The following is a 10,598-nucleotide window of genomic DNA, read 5'->3' on the forward strand; positions in this document are numbered from 1 at the left end:
ACCAAACCCCACTCTTTAGTTTCTAGGCTCTTCAAGGCACGGTATTTCCCTAATTCCTCTTTCTTGGATGCTAGTGTGGGTTCTAACCCGAGCTTTTTGTGGAGAAGCCTTTGGAAAGCTAAAGATGTTTTACGGTTGGGTTGTAGGTGGAGTATTGGAGACGGAAGCCAGATTAGGGTCGTAAATGAACCGTGGATTCGAGGTTGTCAAAATGTTTGCTTAGGAGGTCCGTATCCTCAAGGTGTGTACAATCTTTATGTTCAGGATCTTCTATTGCCTAATACTAAACAGTGGAATATTTCGGTTGTTGAATCTTTGTTTGATAATATGGTTGCAAAGGAGATTTTGAGTGTTCTGTTGGTTGAGGATGTGGTAGTCGATGGGCTGGTTTGGAGTGCAGAAAATAGTGGAAACTATAGTGTTCGTTCAGGTTATAGGCTCTGGAGGAATTCTATCGCTTCTCGCTCAATTTGTAAAGTTGTTGGTAAGTGGGAGGATTTGTGGAACATCATGGCTCCTCCTAGAGTCAAACACCTTTTGTGGAGAATTTGTAGAGGTTGCTTACCGTCGAGAATTAGGCTCCGACAACACTATGTCCAATGTACACCGGAGTGCCCAGTTTGCGAAGATATGGACGAAGAGGATTGGCATGTGTTTTTTTGGGTGTTCCACCATTATCTAGTACTGGCGGGCAGCAGGTTTGTCGTCTATCATAGAGCCTCGTCTTCAACATTTTAGTGATGCTAAATCTCTCATTTTTTATGTTTGTAGTAGAGAAGATCGTAGGGATGCCGGTCGGTTTGCTATGATGGTAGAAGTGATTTGGAAGAACCGTAACAATATAGTTTGGAATAATGAAAGGGAAGGCATGTCTCGTTTAGGCTTGCAAGCCTATGTTAAGTGGCAGGATTGGTTCACAGCCCAGGTTGCTCAGGAAAGGAGCAACAGTACTCACCTCCCTGTAGTGTGGTTTCCTCCGGTTGATAATTGGGTCAAGTGTAATGTTGATGTCGGCTTCAATAGTGCTTATCGTTCCACTAACAGAGGTTGGTGCTTCCGGGATAATTTGGGTAGATTCATTACTGCAGGAACTGCTTGGGATATTGGTAGTATGTCAACTATTGAAGCTGAGGCGATAGCCTTGAAAGAAGTTGTCCAACATGCTATCTCCTTGAACTTGAATTTTGTGATCTTCGAAAGTGATTCTCAATTGGTTGTTCAAGGCATTCATTCTAATGTTTCTGGTTTGTCTGAGTTCAATCTTATCCTCCTCTCTATTAAGCGTTTATTAGCTTTGATTCCAAACTTTAAGGTGAAGTTTATTAAGCGCCAAGCGAATATGGTTGCCGATACGTTAGTTAAGGCGGCCAATTCTTGGTCTAGGCGTAGTTTCGTTAATGTTATTCCTCCTTGTATTGACTTTATTTTGATAAATGATATGAGTTAAGTTTGTTCTTGTCAAAAACAAAAAAACAAATTTCAAAAGGATACAAAAATCGTTTACCATTAATGTCAGTTACAACAAGAAATAAGAAAATTAAGAGGATCATTAAAGAAACTAATTTAATAATTTCAGCCATATATTTCTACCCTAAGCTTGTAACGTAAAGAAATTTATTGATCAATTTATGTTTTAAAAGTAATATTTTTTTTGTTTATTTTGTTGTGATCCATATATAATGTTTGCCTCTTTAGCTCACTCAATCGATAAGTGCAAACTTTCAATATTTTCAATTTTTTAAAATAATTTCTTCTTGCCTTTTATGTATGATAGAGGAGAAATTCAAAATAATAATAATAATAATAATAATAATAATAATAATAATAATAATAATGTACCAGTTGAATTGTTTTTTCTTAGCATATTAGATGTGCTTTCATATGGTTTCATGATGTAGGTTACCATATTAAGATATAGTGATAGACAATATAGTAAAACATATGTCAATGTCTATTATGAGAATTGAGGAAAAGTGGAATATTGTAGAGAATTATTGTTTTAAAATTTGAAAAGTTTAGGTGTAATGAGGAGTTCTGGAGTTGCCTCTTTTGCTGCATTATTCTAATCATTGACATAGGATTGACCCGAGTAGTATTTTGTGCTTGATGTGATTGAAAATAGTTGAGATAGTTGTCCTTGTTGGGTTTTTGATAATCAATATTTATTAATCCATACTCAATTTAAGATAAAATAGAAAGCGGGAGCGTATCTTAAGGATCCATGAAATATTAACGAGAAGATAATAATCTTGATAGTCAAAAGACATTCCAATTGTAGATTCTTTAATTCTTTAGTTTCTCTTCCAATGAGATAAAGAGAATAAAAATTCTATGATAATTTTTAGTGTCTACAATTTGGGACCATGACTCATTATTTATAAGAATCACATGCCCTTTTGTTATGTTTAAGGACAAACAAGTGAGCTGGCATAATAAAACCGTTAGAGAAAAAGGACAAAATGAAAATAATCAGGGACAAGTGGAAGGTGATCTGAGCATCAAGGATCTAGAAAGGGGGCAAAAGAGAGAAAAAACCTAACAAAAAATATTAGCCATAAACCTTATATTAAATAGATCACTTCAATTTGGCTACTTAAATAATGGTCATAACACATTCATTTATAACATGTATGACCTAAAAAATTCTTTTTTTCAAATGATTTTTGTCAAACTCATAAAAATTACAATTAGCATGAGAAATATTCTCAATAAAAGACCACTCCAAATCAACGTTTTACAACATCCCAGAAAATCCACCTCGAATTCTTAAACATAATTTCATTCCTAATCAACCAAATACTCCAAATGGTAGCCAACCAAACACATCTCACCTTCCCTCTTCTAACTTTCTTAATTTTGCAAAAAAAACTTTATGTCCAAAAACTTTTTTTTTTCAAATCGGCTGCTTTATAATTCGACAAACTAATCTAATTTGCCAATACTTTTAACTTTGAACATATTAATTTGTTTAGAGAAAAAAATTGACAACCATAAACAGTTATCACACAATATAACTCTACTTCTAATTCCATATAACTTCAATACAGTTGCAATTTGTCAAAATATTACACTCATATTTATGAATTTATCTCTTACTGAGACACTTATTTTAAACAAAGGCCAATTTTTCGTTTCATGTACAGAACACAACTAAATTTATATTTTATATACAACTTTTCTTGCATAAAAACAAAAACTAATTATGTGTGTATCAAAGTTGCAGAAACGTTTCTTAATCTGACGAAAAGTCCAACTTTAGGATGATACGTAAAGAAAAAAAATCAATAAATTAAACTATTGGTTTCTAAGTTACTCGCGATGGCCATTCTTGCCACAATTAACATTTCTCTTATAATAACTATCCATAAAAATATATAAACCTTAGAAATAAAAAATCCTTATTTCAAGATTTCTTAAAGTTCAAACATGAATTAAGTATGTGTGACTCGGATATCACTCGTTGGATTTTCAATAATTAATATTTATTAATCCATACTTAATTCATGATAAAATTTGTTAGCCGCAGACGTTTTTCTTTGGGACAGTTTTATTTCACTTCTACTGTCATAACACATTCATTTATTACATGTATGACTTAAAAAATTCTTTTTGTCAAATGATTTTTGTCAAAATCATAAAAATTACAATTAACATGAGAAATATTCTCAATAAAAAACCACTCCAAATCAACGTTTTACAACTCCAAACAACATCCCAGAAAATCCACCTCGAATTCTTAAACATAATTTCATTCATAATCAACCAAATACTCCAAATGGTAGCCAACCAAACACATCTCACCTTCCCTCTTCTACCTTTCTTAATTTTGCAAAAGGAATCTAATTTGCCAAACCAATCTAATTTTCCAATACTTTTAACTTTGAACATATTAATTTGTTTAGAGAAAAAAATTGACAACCGTAAACAGTTATCACACAATATAACTCTACTTCTAATTCCATATAACTTCAATACAATTGCAATTTGTCAAAATATCACACTCATATTTATGAATTTTTCTCTTGCTGAGACACTTATTTTAAACAAAGGCCAATTTTTCGTTTCATGTACAGAACATAAGTAAATTTATATTTTATATACAACTTTTCTTGCATAAAAACAAAAACTAGCGTGTATCAAAATTGCAGAAACACTAGTTTCTTAATCTGGCGAAAAGTCCAACTTTAGGATGATATGTAAAGAAAAAAATCAATAAATTAAACTAGTGGTTTCTAAGTTACTCGCGATGGCCATTCTTGTCACAATTAACATTTCTCTTATAATAGCTATCCAGAAAAATATATAAATCTTAGAAATAAAAAATCCTTTTGTAGACAATGGGAATTTAACCCATGACCTCTTGATTGAAAGAGAGGGGTGCTACAACTAGGCCAATTAACTTGTTTTGTTTTCTTTCTCAACTCAAATGTATCAATTACATAATACCTCTTTTTCCAAACTCAAAATGCCAACGTGGCATACACGACCATCACTGACGTAGTTTTCCCTTGCACCTCCTTTGCTCACCAGATCCGTCGTTGATAGCTTTTCATTTTCCTTTCTTCAATTATAGAATAGATATCATTTCCTTTTGATTGTTTCAGATTTGAAAAGTGAAAGTATGGATTTGTGTACTTTTTTTTTTAATTTTTAAATAGAGGAAGAATATTTGTTTTTATTTGTGAAGTTACTGCATTTTTTTTTAATAAAAGAGGAAAAGAGGATTTGATTTATTTTTTTATCTCCATAATCTTTATTTTCCATTACTAAATATCTCGATAATTTTTATTTTTATTTTCAAATTTTATCATTAATGGTGCATGTTTAATTATTTAATTTTAAGCATCTTTTCAATGTAACATTCAGAAGTCCTAATTATTTAAATTCTTATATGTTTTCAACCAAAAAAAATACCACTTTAATTGCCTTTTCATTATTCTTATTTTATTGAAAATGGGTCACTTTAATTGTCTTTCTATCACCCTTATTTCTATCACCTAACCTTAAAACAATTCCCCTCCCATAAATCTACTATTTTTTCATTGATTTTGTTTGGTTCGCTGTCATGTATCTAAGTTATATTATTTGTCTGAAATCCAAATACGTATATTATTTCCTTAAATAAGAGGGTAACAAATAAAAATTATTGATGTTATTGTTTAATATTCTATAAATAGATGTGTAACAAACAGAATAATATGATCATTTTAATCAATAATAAAGTAATGCAACAATTATTTTCGTTCCATGGTAACAAAATTTAGTTATAATATTTGCACTCATTGCCTAACTTTTCTTTACACAATTTGAAAATTTTTAAATGTATATTGATTGCCTATATTTTAATATTATATTATTTATTTTAATTAATTTTGTAAAGACATAACACATTAAAATTATAACATAATTAATTAGTTTATAAATAAGCTTAAATTATTTATTTCCATAACATTATTAGGTAGGACCAATATGTGTTATTCTTTAGAAATCGTTGAGTTAAAATATAGGACCAATACGTGTCATTTATATATAATTCAATATTTTATTTGATAATATATTTAATAAATAAAACACACATTTAACAGGTATTATAAGATCAAATTAATAAAATAAAATCAATAATTTACGTAAGTAGGATATTTTTAATAATATTAAATTTAAATATAATTAGACCTCTTACTCATAAATGTTTTATAAATCTCACCTAATCATTATTCCTTACATTTAGGGACATTAAAACATTATTAGGTAGGACCAATATGTATTATTCATTAGAAATCGTTGAGTTAAAATATAGGACCAATATGTGTCATTTATATGTAATTTAATATTTTATTTGATAATATATTTAATAAATAATACACACATTTAACAATTATTATAAGATCAAATTAATAAAATAAAATTAATAATTTACATAAGTAGGATATTTTTAATAATATTAAATATAATTAGACCTCTTACTCATAAATGTTTTATAAATCTCACCTAATTATTGTTCGTTACATTTAGGGACATAATAAAAAGCTCACCAAATTATTGTTCCTTACATTTAGGGACATGAAAAATTATTGATTATTTTTAGGCCCAATATATTTTGCTTTAAATTATATATTTACATATTAATTTATAGTAGGTTAAATTAATGTTAATACGACCATTACAATTTTAAATATTATATTTTTTTAATCATTACTATATTATAATTTTTTTTATTATTTTTAACGATATTGCGCAAGTCATGAGAACACACGGATAGATGACTATTTAATTATTTTATTTATTTTTTATATTAAATTATACATTTTTCACTGACCGAGATTACTTAATTTACCTATGTTTTATATATGTTTCTCAATCATCACTATACTATATTTATTTATTATTTATAACGAAAATGCGTGATCCGTGTAAAAGCACGGGTAGAATATAAATCATATTAATTTATTTATTTATTAATATTGGAAAAATATTAATCAACTATAAATATTAGAAACAAAATTTATATATATATATATATATATATATATATATATATATATATATATATATATATATATATATATATATATATAAAAGAAGCTGGCACATAATAAAGTTTGCTGGCACATAATAAAGGGGGGGTGTTATAGAAGCTATCCAGGAATTCTTCCAATATGGTAAACTATTTAAAGCATTTAATAGTACCATTGTTACTCTGATTCCTAAGCATGCTAGAGCTGTCCACATTAGAGAGTTCAGACCTATAGCAGGGTGCACCACATTTTATAAGATTATATCTAAATTCCTGACAAGAAGATTGGGAAAAGTTCTGAAAGAAATCATTCATAACAGCCAAGCTGCCTTTGTCCCAGGCCAGTAGATTCATCATCATATCCTCCTTGCTACTAAGCTTATGAAGGGCTATGGAAGGAAAAGTGGTCCTCCTAAATGCATGATGCAACTGGATCTTCAGAAGGCATATGACATGGTTGATTGGAATTCTTTGGAGTGTATCCTTCAAGGGATTGGCATGCCTAAAAAATTCATAGAGTGGATCATGTTGGGCACTTCCACTGTCACCTATCGTTTTAATGTGAATGGTGAATATACTGATGTCTTGGAAGCTAAGAGAGGTCTAAGGCACAGGGATCCTATCTCCCCCTTTCTCTTTGTTATCATCATGGACTATCTGCAAAGAATTATGGTAAAAATGACCACAGGCACTGAGTTTAAATTCCACAGTCACTGTGCAAAGCTTGGTATCACTCATCTCTCATTTGCAGATGATGTGTTATTATTCAGTAGAGGTGAAGAAAGTTCTGTGAATCACATGTTGGATGCTTTCAAGGACTTTTCTGAATCTACAGGTTTGGTTGTTAATCCACAGAAGTGCAAAATATTTTGTAGTGGCATGGAGGAAATAACCATTAGGAACATTCAAGAGGCTACTGCTTTTGGAAGTGGTAACCTTCCTGTAAGGTACCTTGGTGTGCCTCTAGCTAGTAAGAGATTGAACATTATTCACTACCTGCCATTAATTGAGAAAATCATCAGTAGAATCAGGCATTGGTCAACCAAACTCCTTAGCATAGCTGGCAGAATTTTATTGGTCAAGAGCATTTTCTTAGCCATAACTCAATACTGGATGATGTGCTTTCTTATTCCTAAAACTGTTATCCATAAAATTGATTCCATATGTAGAGCTTTTTTCTGGACAGGTACAGAGAAAAGTAAGAAGAGCCCCAGAGCCAAGAACCGTGTTTGTCGACCTGTTAAGCAAGGAGGGATGAATCGCATTAATATGGAGTGTTGGAACAAAGTTGCCATGATGAGATATCTATGGAGTCTTAGTATGAAGATGGATAGCTTATGGATAAAGTGGATGCATACTTATTATGTGAAGACTGCTACTATCTAGACTACCAATATCTCAGCCTCTGCTTCATGGATTACAAAGGACATTTTGTCAAGAAGGGAGGACATCCATCAGCATATGCAAATTTGGAATGGTATGATTAGTAGAGGGAAGTTTTCCATGAAGCAAATGTATGATCATATGCTTCAAGCAGAGGAACATGTTAATTGGTGTCATTTAATCCAGCACAATGGTGCGTGTCCTAGAACCATAGTTTGTCTCTGGCTTGTGTGCCACAATAGGCTGGCTACTAAAGCGAGACTGAAACGACTCGGGCTTCTCCATGATGATTGTTGTAGTTTGTGTGAGGAAAACATAGAGGACATCAACCATTTGCTTATCAGCTGCAGAGTTACAAAGCATATATGGCAGGATGTGCTTAATTGGATAGAAGTGAATCACAAACCGCAACAATGGCAAGAGGAGTTGAATTGGATTCTTCAGCACACAAAGGGTAAAAGGTTCAAGGCTAGTGTGCTGAAAATTGCAATAGTGGCAACAATTCACAGTATATTGAGATATCGTGCTGAACAATTTTTTGGTTCTAATACTAATGAAGATACTACTACAGTTGTTCACAAGATTATAGAATCCATAGTGTTTAGAGGTTGGTTAAAAGACAAGTTTAGAAGGAAAATAGCTTTACTCATGATGTAATTAGTCCATTGAGTGGACTGTGTATGTTTATACAGTTACTTTTGAAATAATATATATTCTTTTATTTAAAAAAAATGACATATTTGGAATATTAATATTATTTTGTTTTACAATGAATTTTTGGCTTTTGGTTGAATGTACGGTTTATCATCTTTATTTTATTTAATTTGTGTTTTAATTTATGTGTTTCTAAATGATGTGTGGTGCTATTATGATTTTTATTGTGCTCTTCCTAATCTTTCATCTATACAAGTATAATAAACAACAAAAAACTTATTCAATTTATTAAATAAAATTATTTTAAAATAAACAAGATAATGTAAATTTAAATGCTTTAAAATGATTATAATAATAAATTATTTACAAATAATTTTTTTAACAATTTACTTTATCTAGCACTTTGAAATATATGGTTCATTATCTACCATTTTTAAATACGTTAATACAAAATCAAAAGTAAATATTATATTAAAAACAAAGATTCTTAATATTTTTTATAAATAATATTTGTAAACACAAATACTTATTAATTGTAATAGGAAATGACTTTAATGGCTAATGTACTCTCATAATTTATATTTTTTTTGTTTTGTTTTAGTGAATGAAATAATATACTTTTATCCATAAATCAACTATTAATACATATTATTATTAATATTATTATTATTACATATTAATATTACTATTATTATATATTATTATTTATAATAAAATATATTTAAAAAATCAAACTTAAAGGGAAGAGATTTAAAAAATAACGTAGAGATTCTATGGTGTGTGGATCCTCCTAAAATGGTATTACATTTATACTAAAAATTATTATAATATTTGTTTTAACAAGAAACGTATGATAATTATGATGTATATAAATCACAATTTTCTTATGTAAAACCAAAATTGTCATTCTTTTTATTTAATTTATTTTATTATGTATTAAATATTTATAAGAAAGATAAAAAATGTAAATGTATAATATATAAATTTTATATTCATATGATATTTTTGCTAATGTAAATTCATACTATACGATCCAAGGCCATGAGCATATCCTTAATCATTATATAGTTATCTTAAATTTCGTTTTAAGAGTAAGATCTAAAGCCCACATCATCAAGAGACTTAAAACTCTTCCGAATAAAAAATAGAGTTGGCCATTATGCATTTTCATCAATTATTCATCAAATATTATTACTGAAAATGTGTTCTTGAAATAGAAACAAGTATTTGTGCATGATACATTTTATTAAACACAGTAACATCTACGAGAATCACATTTTGCAATCAAAGGAGGAAGACAAAATCTTGGTGGGCAATCCGAAGTTTTCTTGCAATTTAGCGCCCCCGATTTCCATTCTGTGATAAAAAATAAAAACAAATATTACATAAAACATGAGAGATTTTGTATAAAATAAACATGAAGGTTCAAAAGGATAAGAGAATTGTTTACCAGAGAATTGTTTACCTCCAGCATCAATTACAACAATAAATAAGAAAATAAATAAGATTATAAAAATTACAAATTTAATAGTTTCAGCCATATTTTCCCCCTTAAGCTTGTAAAATTTTTTGATCACTTTATATTATGTTGTATGTCATATTTTTTGTTTATTATGTTGTAATTTATTTATTATGTTTGCCTCTTTAGCTCTCTCAATGGATGAGAGCAAACTTTCGCTATTTTCAATATTTTTTTAATAATTTCTTCTAGGCTTTTAGGATAGATAAGGGAGAAATTGAAAATAAAAATAATAAGAATATGTATACAAGTTGAATTATTTTTTTTTAAGAAAATAATTTTTAAAATACTAGCAAATTGTATGTGCTTTCATATTGATTTCGTGTTGTTGGTTATGGAGTATTATATTAAGATTGAGTGACAGACAATATAGTAATAAAATAATTCTATATTTATTATGCGAAATGACGAAAAGTAAAATATTGTAGAAAACTTTTAAGTTCAACTAACACTTTATTCCCGCTTGAAAAATGTCTCATATTCCTTTTAGATAGGCAATAGTTTTAATTACTATGCCATAAAGGTGTT

The 10,598-nt window shown here is 29.3% G+C and overlaps 1 long non-coding RNA gene across 1 annotated transcript; it reads right to left on the reverse strand.

Moving 5' to 3' along the window:
- Positions 1-9,715: 9,715 nt before the first annotated feature.
- LOC131606235 (uncharacterized) lies at positions 9,716-10,364 on the reverse strand. Its single transcript, XR_009284766.1, has 2 exons — positions 10,002-10,364; positions 9,716-9,907 (listed from the first exon to the last, which is right to left on the reverse strand). It is a non-coding gene; the product is annotated as an uncharacterized LOC131606235 (long non-coding RNA).
- Between the last annotated feature and the right edge of the window lie 234 nt (positions 10,365-10,598).

This window comes from Vicia villosa, linkage group LG5 (assembly GCF_029867415.1).
Source record: "Vicia villosa cultivar HV-30 ecotype Madison, WI linkage group LG5, Vvil1.0, whole genome shotgun sequence".
NCBI classification, from domain to species: Eukaryota; Viridiplantae; Streptophyta; class Magnoliopsida; order Fabales; family Fabaceae; genus Vicia; species Vicia villosa.